The following is a 14,482-nucleotide window of genomic DNA, read 5'->3' as shown; positions in this document are numbered from 1 at the left end:
ACTAATACAGAGTGATTCTGCACAATTGGGACAAACTGCAGGAAAATGTCCCTTAGAGGATAAGGAACAAAACATGGTCATATGGACATATGACTGAAAATGTATGGTGTCTGTGGTACAAGCTAATTATTTATTTATTTGTCACACCTATACAGTACAATGCACTGAACAACATGCTGTGATTAGACCACCGTTAAGCAAGAATTCAAAGTGGTTCCACAGACCTCTTAACACCTATGAACATGACACAGCAGCAATTGGTGCACACATTCAAATGTGCCGTCCTGCAACCAAATGGCGCCACAGGCAGCACAAATGTGTTGTTGCTGTGTTTGCACGTCCAGCGTGGGCTCCGCATACAGCCTTTCAGGTGCCACCACCGGTAGAAATCTCAAGGGCTGAAGTCCAGCAACTGTACGGGCCATTGGACTGGATCACCGCATGTGAGCCATTGGCTGGGTTACAAATTTTGAGATGCCTCCATATGGAAATGCACAAGTGAACTGGAGCACCAATGTGTAGTAAGCACATTACCCTTTGTTCCGGGAGGGGGGGACGACACCTCTTCCTGTGTCTGCTTCGGTAATTGCACTTTCAGTGCATCGGACTGCTAACCGAAGGGGTCCAAGTTTCCATTCCCAGCCAGGTTAAGATTTTCTGATTGGAGACTGGGTTCTGTACTGTTCTCACATTCGTATAATCACAATTGACATTCTGGGCTTTGTACTAACCTCAAATTCATATCATAATAACTGACATTCTACTATTCAGATGGCTGTATCAGCATGTCTAGAAGGCAAAAAGGGGCACATCTTCCAGCGTAGGCAGCAGGGTCACCCACAACAAGTGCAGATATGCCTCACCTGTGAGGCATTGTGAAAGGATGACTGGTCCCACGAGGTAGTTGTCAATAATCCCTGCCCATATACCGAGGCTGAACCACTGCTAACGGTTTGCTGGGTGCGGGTTGTGCACAATGACGATAACGCATGTGATCTCATGTGAATTACTGTGTTTTGTCGATGAATTTGGCATGCTATGAATTGTCTGCCATTGCATTATTAACTAGAAACATATCATGAGTCGTTCAGTTTTTTTAGGAGAATGTTTTAGCAGTGGTAATCTGTTTGATTTGGGCTAATGGGTAATCATTAATGTTGTTATAGTTTTTGAGTAATTATTTTCCTGTGTGAATGTAATGTTCAGCCAAATTGAAGAAAATAATGATGGTGGTGGGCACTATAACAGCAAGGTCATCAGCACCCTTGCATTATTGATTTACCACTGAACATTATGAAAATCTGTGGTAAAAGGTCAATAAAACGGAAAATCAAGTTTCATCCCCCCATTCACACAAGGCAACTCCAATAACATGAGCTTCAGAAAACCCTGTAATACAATGCCAACGAGATACAGCAGAATAACTAGAGAGGGGAGGGGGAAAAACATAGATAAAACACCTCTAAAGATGTGGTTAAAAAAGGGACAAATAACTGTTGTTGGTTTACTAATTATAAATAATCAGTGACTCTCCTACTCTGTGATACATCAAGATCTCACCCCCCCCCCCCCCCCCCACAAACATTTTGAGAAGAATTTTGCTCATTACACAAAATCTTAACACACGAACAACACTTGCTTCATCATCAGTTAGAATAGAGGGCAGATCCTGTGGGAGTCCAGTTCAACTCCCAGGTCATCATATAAAACACAGAAGTTAAAATATGTTGTATTGACAGCTGTGACCTGCATCTGACATACTGGGGGCTCCTCCCGACATAAGAGGAAACCATACGTCAGTCAGCAATGTCCCACTCTAAGCCGTATAAGGGCCACTTCTTCAGACCGTCTTGAGTGGAAGGAGGTAAACCATGGTTGCACTGAAGTTTTTATGGAACGTAATTTATTATTCCCCACTTCCAGCCACTGAGCCCCTCACCAACACGTGGCCTTCCGGTGGTCATAAATGAAGTGCCAGCCTGCAGGGGGACTGAACAGCGAGCAGGAGGAGGAAGGGAGGGAGCAAGCCTCCTTGGTAGCCACATCAGCGAGTTCATTTCCCTGAATCCCTGGGTGCACTGTAACCCAGCAGAAAATGATTTTCTTCCCTTGCTTTTGCTAGAGAAGGAGAAGGAGAGCATCCTGTACTTGTTGCACCATCCAATCTGCTGGGCACATCTGTCCGATAGCGAGAAGAGCACTTTGAGAATCTGACCAGGTGAGCAATTTCTTGTCATGACACCCTCTCATCTGCTCCATTACCCTCAGGATAGCAAACATTTCCGTGTAATAAACTGAAAATTGCTCTGAGAGCCCTATCCTGAAGACACTGTCAAGAAACCCAACAAAACAAATGAGAAAATCTCCCTGCTTAGAAACATCCTTGTAGGCATAATAAAACCTGGGTGGCTACGTAAAATCTCGTTAAAATTTAATTTTAAAAATATAGTCTGGGGTACAATGCTTCCTGTAAGCAGTCAGTTCTAAAAGCAATCTGGGCCTTGTTAGTATCTATGGGGATGTCCTATCCACCCCTGGCTTCGGAACTTAATGTCCCCCACCTGTAATAACTCAAGGCTCTCCATCGCACAGATCCCAAATGGCCTTGCTGGTTGTGGGCGACGATCGAACAGTCGTTCCAGTAGCAGCTGTACAACGTTACTGGATGCTGGCGATGTAGGAATTGACAATGCCCTACACGCTTGGCATACCACGAGAAGACGACACTGAATGGATAGTGGAGGCTCACCAGCCTCCGCACACATGCTAATAATAGGGCTCATGTGATCGGTCCCTGTCGACTGCCTAATACCCTTGGGTCAACTGCGGTGCGAAGGCCTTGCTGACTCATAAATCTGGAATTCGTATTCAAGCCAGGATTGCACAAGGTTTGTAAAGTTGGAGCAGACGTGCCCTGTTGGCTCCCCAAGACCTATGACTGACACATTTAAGGATGTTTAAGGCCTTGAAACATTTCAGTACCGAGTTCTTTAACATGTTAAATTCTCATGAACAATGAGACCCAGATACTTCACCTTTTCCTTAAAAGTGAGAGCAGTGTCCCCCAGTTTTAAAACAGGTAAATTAAACAGGCAGCAGGAATAATTAAAATCAACATGAACAGTTTCCTCCAAAGAGGATTTAAAACCTGTTGTGGAATTCCATTCCCCACCACCTGATCGTCAGTTGCAATTGCTGAGTAGCCGTTACAAGGCTGGCGGATGCGCAGAAGATGGATAAGTCATCCACAAACAAGGAACATCGTACAGGACGTCGCACTGTGGACCTACTACTGTTTATTGTAATGGCGAATGCCATGACACTTAAAACACTCCCTTGAAGGACACCATTCTCCTGCTTAAAATGGTCAGACAGGACAGTCCCAACCTTGTATCTAAAATATCTGTCCGAGAGAAAGGACCATATGAAGGTGGGCAATTGTCCGTAGAATCCCCACTGATAGAGCTGTGACAAAATATTACGCCTCTATGTAGTACCTTAAGCCTTTTCCAAACTGAAGAAAACATTGACAAGGTGTTGCTTATGAAGGAAAGCTTGTTGAATTGCTGCTTAAAGCAGGGTCAGGTTATCGAGTGTGGAGTGATACCTCCCAAACCCACACTGGGAGCGACCGAGTAGTGACCTGATTTCAAGAACCCACACTAGGTGCTGACTGACCACACACTTCAGAGTCTTTTCTATGCAGATTGTCAGGCTAATACTATGATAACTACTGGGATCTGTCCGATCCTTCCCTGGTTTTAAAATCGAGATTAAAACAGATTCTTTCCACAAGTTGGGAAAGTCACCCGTCATCCAAATTTCATTAATGAGCTGAAGGAGGACCTCCTTCGACTGTTGGTCCAGCTGTTTCAACATGCTGTAGATTATCAACTCGTTTTCAGGCATCTTATCACAAGCTACTGATAATGCAAATTCCAGCTTCCACAGGGAGAACGGCTGATTGTATTCCTCCATACTGGTGGAATAGAAATCAAAAAGCAGCCATCTCCTGTATCTCCCAGTATCAATGGAAAATGGAATCCTGGTTACAATTGGCCATAATGGACTTACATGATTCAGCCATTGTCTGAGCTATGTCCCTCAGCGATGTTATGAGAGACCCCTGTATTTATACGAGTTAGTCCTTGAGATCTTGCTAGCGGCTTCCAATACTTTACTTGTGCATGTGGACCTGATGGTGGAGTTCAGGAACTCTTGCCAAGACCTCTGCTTACTCTCCCGAATTATTTGCCTCGCCTTTGCACATGCCATTCTAATGTTTGCAAGATTCTCATCTATAGGGCGCCGAGTGAGTCTGCACATAACCACCCTACTGTGCCTGATTGCAGAACAACACTCATCATTCCACCAATGGACAGGTCGCCTCACAGGCAGTTCTGTCGACTTTGATGCATCAGCAGCATGGTGAATCACAGCTGCAATGTGATCCACCCAGTTCTGGACACCAACACACTGCCTGTAAAGCAACTAGTTAGCCTTTTTAAACAATCATCTTGGTGGCTTCCTTTCGAGATCTGTTCCATCAGGTAGATGGATTGAGATAGGGTAGTGGTCACTACCATGAAGGTCATTGTCCACTGCCCACTGAGCAGTGTCTGCAAGGGCAGGCAAGCAAAAGGAGAGGTAGACGAACCTGTAGCAGTGCTAAAATGTGTAGCTTGACCTACATTCATCAGTATGACATCTGTTGTGTGTATAAGATCCTCAGATCCTCTAATACCTGACCTTTAGGGCAAGTGGTGCTAGAACCCCATAGTACACTGTGTGCTTTGAAGTCCCATAAAAGGAGAAAGGGGTGGGGTAGTTCTTCAAGAAGATGAGTGAGGATCCCACTGTCAAGATGCTCATGGGGTGGTAGGTACACGAAGCACATCATGATGGCAAAATGGGCCAGTATCTGAACAGCAACTGCTTGTGGTGATGTGGTTAAGGAAATATGTGAGGAATGAAAAGTGTCCTTGATGAACACTGCAACACCACCTTTTGCTCTGTCACTAATAAGGTTGTCTTTTCTTTAAAGGTGATATCCTCCAAGTACAGGTGTGTCAGTCTCTTTAAGACAGAGGCAAAAAGATCTGTCCTGTACAATGAGTCTTGTTTTGTTTTAGTGCGCAAAAACAACTAGGGCCATACATGCCCATATCAAAACAGTGAAATACGAAGAAAAAGAGATTAGTTAAAAACGAATAAATGACTACACATCAATACCAATCAACAGAAGAGAAGACAGCTAAAAACAGTGACACAGAGAAAGGTCTATAAAATGCACCCTAGAGAAATGGAGGTCCAGAACTAAAAATTAGATGGCCTTCACCATACTGTTACGACAGAAAAATTCAAGCACGGTTGACAGGCTGTGTATTGTTCGCTAGAACAACCGATAACTCAGACGGCAAACCCAAGCATGAATGTAAACGGTTAAAAAATGGGCATTCCATCACGAAATGGCAGACAATTCAAAGCTGTGTGCAATGTGTACAATGTCGTGGGGGAGCACCACTTAATGGCGATGGCTAAAAGGGCACTGCCCAATATGCAACCTAGTTAAAATTACCTCTCGTGGTAGGAGGGCTGAGAGGAGGTCATCCAAGCTGCAGGGGAGGCTTAATAACAAGGAGCTTATTCCCATGAAGGGAGGATCAGTGGCGATGCCAAAGGGGCAGGTGGCAACACAGAGATCGGAGGGACTATAAGAACTAGTGGACTGACATATGAGGACTGCAGCCTTGGCAGCAGCCTCGTTTCCTGTCAGACCAACATGACCAGAAACCCACATAAACTTCAAAGTGGCTCCATCAAGAGTGAACAAGTGACAAGTTTTCCTGGACCCGTTGCACTAAAGGTTGGGCAGCGTATAGCGCATAGAGGCTTTGAAGGGCGCTGAGAGTGTCTGAGCAGATGACATAATTGAAAAGCCTTTGTCGCCGGATGTACTCTGTGGCCTGATGCAGGGACAAGAGCTCTGCTGTAAATACTGAGCAGTGTGCCAGAAGCAGATACCGAAAAATGTCGGCACCAATGACGAAGGCGCACCCAACACCACAGCCAGCCAGCCATCAGTGTACGCAAAGGTACTACCGCGAAGTTCCATGTGAAGGTCATGAAACTGAAGGCGATAGAGCAAGGAGAGTAGTGTCCTTAGGAAGTAAATGAAGGCCAAGGAGAACAGAGACCGCCACATGAAGCCAAGGTACTGAAGGGTTAACATTCACTGGGAAAGTTGCACATAGTGTGAAGTTAAGTTGCCAGAGCAAGAGCCGAAAGTGAACTCCAGGAGGTAAAAGAAGAGGGACACACCCTATACTGGCAATCAAACGAATCATAGGATGGATGGCCAATGCACAGCAGACAAATGGCATGCTTACCTACTGAGGAGAGAGTCACTGCAGAAGTTCTGCAGCTTCTGCATACAGACTCTCAATCGGGCTAGTACAATAGATGACACTGGCCAAACAGATGCCATGATGGTGGATAGTATTGAGAAGGCTTAAGAAATCAAAGGAATCATAGGGTGGATGGCCAATGCACAGCAGATAAATGGCATGCTTACCTACTGAGGAGAGAGTCATGGCAGAAGTTCTGCAGCTTCTGCATACAGACTCTCAATCGGGCTAGTATAAAAGATGACGCTGGCCAAACAGATGCCATGATGGTGGATAGTATTGAGACGGCAGAAGAGGGATGGACATGCAATTGCATAAAGCACCCATAGTCCAGTTTCGAACGGCCAAGGGACTGGTACAAACGGAGGAGGGTGGTTCGATCTGCTCCCCAGATAGTACCACCGAGTACACGTAGGACACTCAGGGACCACATACAGAGGGCTGCCAGGTAAGACACGTGGGAGGACCAAGAGTGTTTCCTATCGTGCATGAGCCCCAGGAATTTCTTAGTTTCAATGAATCAAAGAGCAACAGGCCCAAGATGTAAAGATGGTGGGAGAAACTAATTGTGCCACCAAAAATTCATACAAATGGTTTTGTCAGTGGAAAATGAAAGCCATTGTCGATGGTCCATGAGGAAAGACGATCAAGACATCGCTGAAGATGCCTCTCAATAAGATAGGTCCATGGAGAACTGCAATAGATGGCAAAATCATCAACAAAAAGGGAAAAAGTAACCAGAGATGCCCGGCAGGAGACAGGCCATTATACGGTTAATGGTGACAGTGAAGAGGATGACGCTCAGGATGGAACCCTGAAGTACACCGTTTTCCAGAATAGTCCAATGAGTCTGAAGTCCTCCAGAAGAGTCCTGCATCCATTTATATTCCATTGGAGTCCGGGAGCCATTTCATCAGTGTGGTCTATATTTACCCCTGTCCTTGCACTGGGATGATGAGGCGCTTGTAGAGTGAGATGGAGTGGAGGAACTGCCTGGCACTGTTGATGCGGCATCAAGATCCATGATATCATCAATGAGACGTGCCAGAATGACCTTCGATGGCGCCCGGGGCAGCTTTCGACCCAAATGCTGAGATCCTTTCCCAGCACGAATGAGTGGGAAAGGGTGCAGTGAGAGCCACTTTTCTTTGAAGAAAGTGAGCATGGAGAGGCACTCTGCATTTGGGGTGACTTTGGTCTGCTCACTGTGAAAGCATTACTGGTCTCTTCCATCCTTAGCTGCCTGGATCGCTATGTCTTTAACTTTGTTTTGGCACAAGCAGGTGCAAGTACAGGCCCTGGTGGTAGACGTCTGTGTTGAAGCGTCGACCTAGGTACAAGTTTCTGCACCAAGAAAGCATAAGAAGTGGCAAAGACAGGGGGTTTCATCACCTTATATTCCTTTTGGCTTCTACAATGGGGATCCAATTGGTCACATATTTCCTGAATTTTGCATTCCTCTGCAAAAACAGGGCAGTCTTGGCTCCAGGCTCAGTGGCTCCCAGATCTGTTAATGCAGACTGCTGGAGATGAACAGTCAGTCCCCATCTTCGTGGGCTGCCTTTCCACACTTCCCACAGGTCGCTTCGCCTCTGCAACTCAGTGTTGTATGGCCAAAATGCTGGCATTTGAAGCAGCACATAGGGTTAGGTACAGAGGGCCTAACTCTAAGTCGGAGGAAACCTGCCATGATGCGTTCACATAGCGTCGGAGAATTAAAGGGCACAATGAAGGTGGCAGTCTTCTCAATTTCTCCATTATTCTTACAAGCCATTTGCTCCACATCTATTTTCCCCTGTGATGCCCATTCTTGTTTGAGTTCGGCAAAATCAATGTCCATAATATCATGGCAGGTGACTGCACATTTGCTAGAGTTAAGGTCCTACTTACCCAATTTTTGTGACTTTCTAAATAAGTTCCACCTGCTTTGTAGGGTTAGTCTCGACCAGCAAGGAACCATTTCGCAACCGCTTAATAGACTTTAAGGTACCAGCAAGCCCTTCTAAGCCTTTATGGATACCGTATTTACTCGAGTCTAAGCCGCACTCGAATCTAAGCCGCACCTGAAAAATGAGACTCGAAATGAAGGAAAAAAAATTTCCCGAATCTAAGCCGCACCTGAAATTTGAGACTCGAAATTCAAGGGGAGAGAAAAGTTTTAGGCAGCATCTCCAAATCGAAACAAAGTTGGTCCACTGTAATATGAGACAATTTAGGTCGAATGAATGACGATACAGCTACAGTAGTTTGGTTCGAGTCGTAAGCTTAGCAGTTAAGCTTTACCAGGTAGCCATTGCTATGCGTCAGGCGCTCCGTCCGTATTTATACAGGTACCCTTCCTTTTTCACGTGCTTCGTCTGGTTTGAATTGATTGCTTATTTTTCTTTGATCTGATAAGCGCAGTTTTCTTTGTTATAGGTGTTTACGTCACTCTACGCTGAAAATGCATTACTGTACTGTGGCATGCATTGTTTGTCGTACTCTGATACTGCGTATTTACGGCCTGTCGCCGATCGCGGCATGGCTTGCTTTTGAGCGCGCTACCGCCGCTTACAAATAAAAAAAAAGAAAAAGAGAGAGAGAGGAATCGTCTCATTAGCGAAACAATGGCAAGAGACTGCTACTTGTTACTTACACTGCTGCTTTCTTTGATAATGATTAACAAGAACCAAATAATAGACTGCGTATGATAGAAGATGTTCCGAACGAGAGTTTAGCGAAAATTTTTCTCCGTTTGAAAATCTTTGCAGGCGCCTCTTTAGTACATTACATTCTGCACAGAAATTAGAGTCATCTTAGATTTAAAAATCTAGGCAATTGCCTCGCTTCATTTCTGACTGTATCACTGTTTAGCATAAGAATAATACGAATATACGCATGGCATGATATGTATATTCTTCCGCGTTTGCTGTTGTCTCACTCTAGTCTTGTGGTTTATTACGCAGACAGGATTTAAATGAGATAGTAGCAAACACGAAATAATACATGGCAAAATGTTTATATTCGTATTATTCTTATGGTGACGAGAATACTGCATGTGATTCACAATTTATAAAAGTTCGTATTAGCAACCATCTCTTCCCACAGATAGGAAAAAATTCAGAACGTAGAGTTGGCCGTATTGACAAACGTCCTAAACATTCTTGCCAGTCGGGTTTTCGTAGTACACTGAAATGCTGCTACATTCGAAGATGAACAATACGGAATTAGTATTTACTTCGTTGGATAATGTATGAAAATGCAGTGGTCGAAACTCGGCGCGGAGAAAAAAAGCTTGTCTTCCACCTTTTTTAATTTATTTACTGACGCAGAGGTTTTGGCGCCAGTATTTATCTTTGTGCCTACAAACAGCACCCTACAAAGCATCCCTGTGTAGTGCTACATATATTCGACGGCAGAACTAAGTTGTGGCGGCACCCACCGACATTTTTAAGAACTTCACTTGCTTTGCACTCGATTCTAAGCCGCAGGCGGTTTTTTGGATTACAAAAACCGGAAAAAAAGTGCGGCTTAGATTCGAGTAAATACGGTATAGAAGGGGGACACTTTTTCAAATGTTCAATTCATGACTCCTTGAGCCCCATTACCAACAAAAAGTTGATATCAGGAGGACAAGCCTCCATTGTTCTTTTTGATGAATCGGTGCGAGTACACCCACACAGTATACTCTTCCCGCAGCGAAGGGAAGAAGATGCCAAGGGTTCCATCTCGGTCCCAGCTAGGGAAGTAAGGGTCCACTAAGACAGAGCCCCGCATGCCTGAGTAAACCTTATACAACTGAGGAGTGGCAGGTTCCCCAGAGGTTGACTGCTAACGACTGTTCCACCTCAACAGCCACACATCTAATATGCGCAGTATACCTTGAGACTGAGGTTTTTTTTAATTGAGATTCATTCCATCCTTGCGATCTGGGTGGTTAAGCCAAGATCCCTGTGACACAACATTCCATCACTGCGCCACACAGTGGTCACTGAAGCATGTACAGAGCTCATGGTGACAAGAGGACTGGCGGTGCTAACCAATCCTCAGTTCAGGAACCCTGGGTCACCGAACCCATACTCAGCAAAGCAAACAAAACTGAAGGAAAGTAGAGTACTCCTGGTTCCACATAACTTAAAATTTCTGGGTGCAGTAAATTTAGGGGCAAATGGATCAGAGTACTGTCAGTCCGAGCAGTTGACCATGCTCATTTCTACCTCAGTTAAGGTTCAAGAGAAGCTGTTACGTTTTTTGATATCCTCTGATCCGTTATCGCCACATATGTCAACCATATAGTGACATCAGTGGTGGCTGAGGTACCAGGACTGCAGCTGAGTGAGCAAGTGATAGTTTTCCTGGACCGTTGCACTAAGGGATGGACGGTGTACAGCACACAGAGACTCTGAAGGGCACCGAGAAAGTCAGAGCAGATGACACAATTGAGAAGTCTGTGTGTCTGGGTGTACTGTATGGCCTGATACAGGGCAAAGACCTCTGCTGTAAATACTGAGCAGTGTTCCAGCAGTCGACACCAAAAAATGTTGGTGCCAATGACGAAGGCACACCCAACACCAAGGGCAGTCCGAGGGCCATCAACGTACACAAAGGTACTATCACGGAGTTCCAAGTGAAGGTCATGAAATTTACGCCAATAGAGCGAGGCTGGAGTAGTGTTTTTAGGAAGTGAATGGATGCCAAGGTGAACACGGGCCGCCACACGAAGCCAAGGTGGTGAAAGGTTAACACCCATCAAGAAATGGCAGGTAGTGTGAAATTAAGCTGCTAGAGCCAGAGCCAAAAGCGAACTTCAGGAGGTAACAGAGAAGAGGAATGTGCCCCCATAAGGGCGATCAAAGGAATCATCGAAGAACGAGGCATAGGATGGGTGGCCAAGTATCACTGACGAACGGCATTCGTATCTGTTGAAGAGGAAGTCACAGCGGTATGACAACAGTAATTTGGTAGCTTCTGCACACACACTCTCAACAGGGCTACAGTAAAAGGTGCCAGTGGCCAAATGGATGTCACAATGGTGGAATGTATTGTGATGGCATAAGATAAGACAGACATGCAGAAGCATAAACTAAACACTAATGTTACAATGAAATGAACACCCTTAGCTGCTTACAGGCATTGACATACGTCAACGGGGACAGATGAAAATGTGTGCCCCGACCGGGACTCGAACCCGGGATCTCCTGCTTACACGGCAGACGCTCTATCCATCTGAGCCACCGAGGATACAGAGGATAGTGCGACTGCAGGAATTTATCTCTGGTATGCCTCCAGCGAAACCCACATTCTCAACATATTGTCCCGCACTACATTTGTAGTGGCCCCGCCCATTACACTCATTACTTGCGGCGCGTTGCCGAATCCCGTGAGAGTTTGGGCACTGTTTGTGCATTCGCACAGAAGAAGAAGATGGTTAAGTGGCCGGTAAGCCTTAACTAATATATATATATATATATATATATAAAAAACACTAATAGTCTAGTTTCAAACAGACGAGGGACCGGTACACATGGAGGAGGGTGGTCCGATCCGCTCCCCACGAAGTACCACTAAGGACACAAGGACCATGTACAGTGGGCTACCAGGTAAGACACAAGGGAGGACCAAGGAAGTTTCCTATCGAGCATGAGTCCCAGGAATTTCATAGTTTCAACGAACGGAAAATGTAAAGACGGTAGAAAAAATTAATTGCACTACCAGAAATTCATACAAATGGTTTTGTCAGTGGAAAAGCAAAAGCCACTGTCGGTGCTCTATGTGTAAATACGAGCGAGACATCACTGAAGACGCCACTCAATGTGAGAAGTCAGTGAAGAACTGCAACAGATGGTAAAATCACCAACGAAAAGGAAGCCAGAGATGCCTGGCGGGAAGGGCCAAAATAGGACTAATGACGATAGCAAAGAGGACGATGTTCAGGATGGAACCCTGAGGCACACCGTTTTCCTAGATAAAGCTGTCTGAGTAGACAGAACTCACAGGGACCTTGAAAACTCAGTCTTTTGAAAATTCCTGAACAAAATTGAGCATGCAGCCATGGATGCCCCACGTGCAGAGAGTATGGAGGATACAAGTCCTCCAACAGGTGTTGCAGGCTTTATCCAAAACGAAAAACACAGAAAACCATTCATGACATGGGGTAATAAGGTGACAAGATGGTCAACTGCAGAACGGCGCACTCAAAATCCACACTGTGCACTGGTCAGTAAATTGCGAGACTCTAGTCACCATACCAGCCGGGCATGTATCACGTTCCATCACGCAAACACTGCTGGTGAGATAAATGGGGTGATAACTAGAAAAAAGGTGTTTGTCCATACTGTGCTTAGTTATGGGTATGACAGTGGCCTCACGCCAGCATCTGGGAAACGTGCCCCCTGCCCTTATGCGAATGTACGTATGAAGGAAAAGAGCTTGCCCACAAGAGAAAGGATCTGCAACATCTGAATGTTAACACTGTTCGGCCATGAGGCGAGAATCAGGATGAAGTGAGAGCATGATCTAGCTCCCTCACAGTAAAGGCAGCACAGTAGCACTCACGATTCTGAGAGGAGAACGGTATCACCCGAGCCTCCTCCATTCGTTTCCAATGAAGGAAAGCATGGTGATAGAGGTAGGAGCTCGAAGTCTCCACAAAATGGCAGCTCAAGGTGTTGGAGATAGTAGCAGGGTCCTCTATGACATCGTCTGCTACTGTCAGACCAGAAACTGGGAAATGGACCTTGGTCCCAGACAGCCGTCAGAGGTTGCCCCACATGATAGAAGAGGGAATGGAACTGTTAGAAGAAGTAGTAAATGAAACCCAGTTAGCTACTTTGCTATCCCAAAGAATGCGAAAACACTGTGCACACAACTGTTTATAATGAATGCAATTTGTCATCATAGGATGATGGTTAAAAATGCAGAGAGCACATATCCGCACGCGAATTGTGTCGTGGCACGCCTCAGTCCACCAAGAGCTGGGTCACAGCATGGTAAAGACAAAGTGAGAGGAATGGAACTTTCTGCAGCATTAAGGATGATCTTCATAACCTATTCTACCTGATTATCACAACTGGGGAAATGCGGTTTGTCGAAGATCGCAAGGGAGGTGTAAATCCCCAGTCAGCCTTAGAAAGGCTGCTATATGGGTGTGCACACAGGTGGGATAGGAGTCACAAAATGGATAGCACATGGGAAATTCTCACTCTAGTACGTGTCCGAGAGAACAGACCATTCGAGACTGTGGGCAAGTTGGGCAGTGTAGAAGGAGAGGTCAGTGCATAAGGAGAGTTCCAAATGGGAATAGGTGTGCGTGGAGTCAAAGGAATGCGGGTGCTCCCATGTTAAGGCAGATGAGGTTAAATTGATTGAGGTCAGCCAAGAGGGCACCTCTCCAATAGGTTCTGGGAAAGCCTCAAAGCGGATGGTGAGCATTACAGCCACCAAGCAGCAGAAAGGGGTGAGGAAGTTGTCCAATAAGCTGGAGGAAGTCTCCCATGGTGACACCGAATGATGGAGGAATGTAAACGGTACAAAGGGAAAATGTCGCGTTAGGCAGGAAAAGATGAACTCCAACAGCTTGATGCTGGGTAGTCAGGAAGATGGGTTAACTATGCTGCTCATCCCGGATGAGCAGCATGACTCCCCCACGAGACAGAATGCCGTCCTTGGGGGAGAGGAGGGGGGGGGGGGGGGGGGGCCTCAAAGCAGACCAGGAAGAATTGCTGGAGTTCAAAACAATTGTGAGGATGCAATTTTTTTTCCTGAAGGCAGAGAACAAGCAATGCTGCGATTTTAAGAGCAGCAGTACGTCCTCTTTGTTGGACCGAAGGCCACAAACATTCCACTGGAGGAGAGTCATGACAAGGAAAAGGGAGGAGGCAAAAAATGAAGGTGTGTCACCTGAGCAGCTGCCGAGTGCCACCTTTGATGGCTCACTGCTACAGAGCACAGAGGCTGGAGGATCCTGCTGGTTGTGTAGCAGGTGACTTCGTCCCATGAGATGAAAATTTGGTGGCTTGCTGCACAGCTGGAGGAGGAGACAGGGATGCTACCATGATACTGGGTGATTTTACAACTGCTGTGCTGAATTTGAGGTC

General features: G+C 45.7%; 1 protein-coding gene and 1 non-coding gene across 2 annotated transcripts in view; both read right to left on the bottom strand.

The window, feature by feature from the left end:
- LOC126416154 (XK-related protein 4-like) overlaps positions 1-14,482 on the bottom strand; it is a 61,732-nt gene that overhangs the window by 2,380 nt on the left and 44,870 nt on the right. The window lies entirely within an intron of this gene.
- Trnat-ugu (transfer RNA threonine (anticodon UGU)) lies at positions 11,554-11,627 on the bottom strand. Its single transcript has one exon. It is a non-coding gene; the product is annotated as a tRNA-Thr (tRNA).

Source organism: Schistocerca serialis, chromosome 8 (assembly GCF_023864345.2).
Source record: "Schistocerca serialis cubense isolate TAMUIC-IGC-003099 chromosome 8, iqSchSeri2.2, whole genome shotgun sequence".
Taxonomy (NCBI): domain Eukaryota; kingdom Metazoa; phylum Arthropoda; class Insecta; order Orthoptera; family Acrididae; genus Schistocerca; species Schistocerca serialis.
The sequence above is the reverse complement of the archived record's forward strand: the minus strand, read 5'-3'. Positions and strand labels throughout refer to the sequence as shown.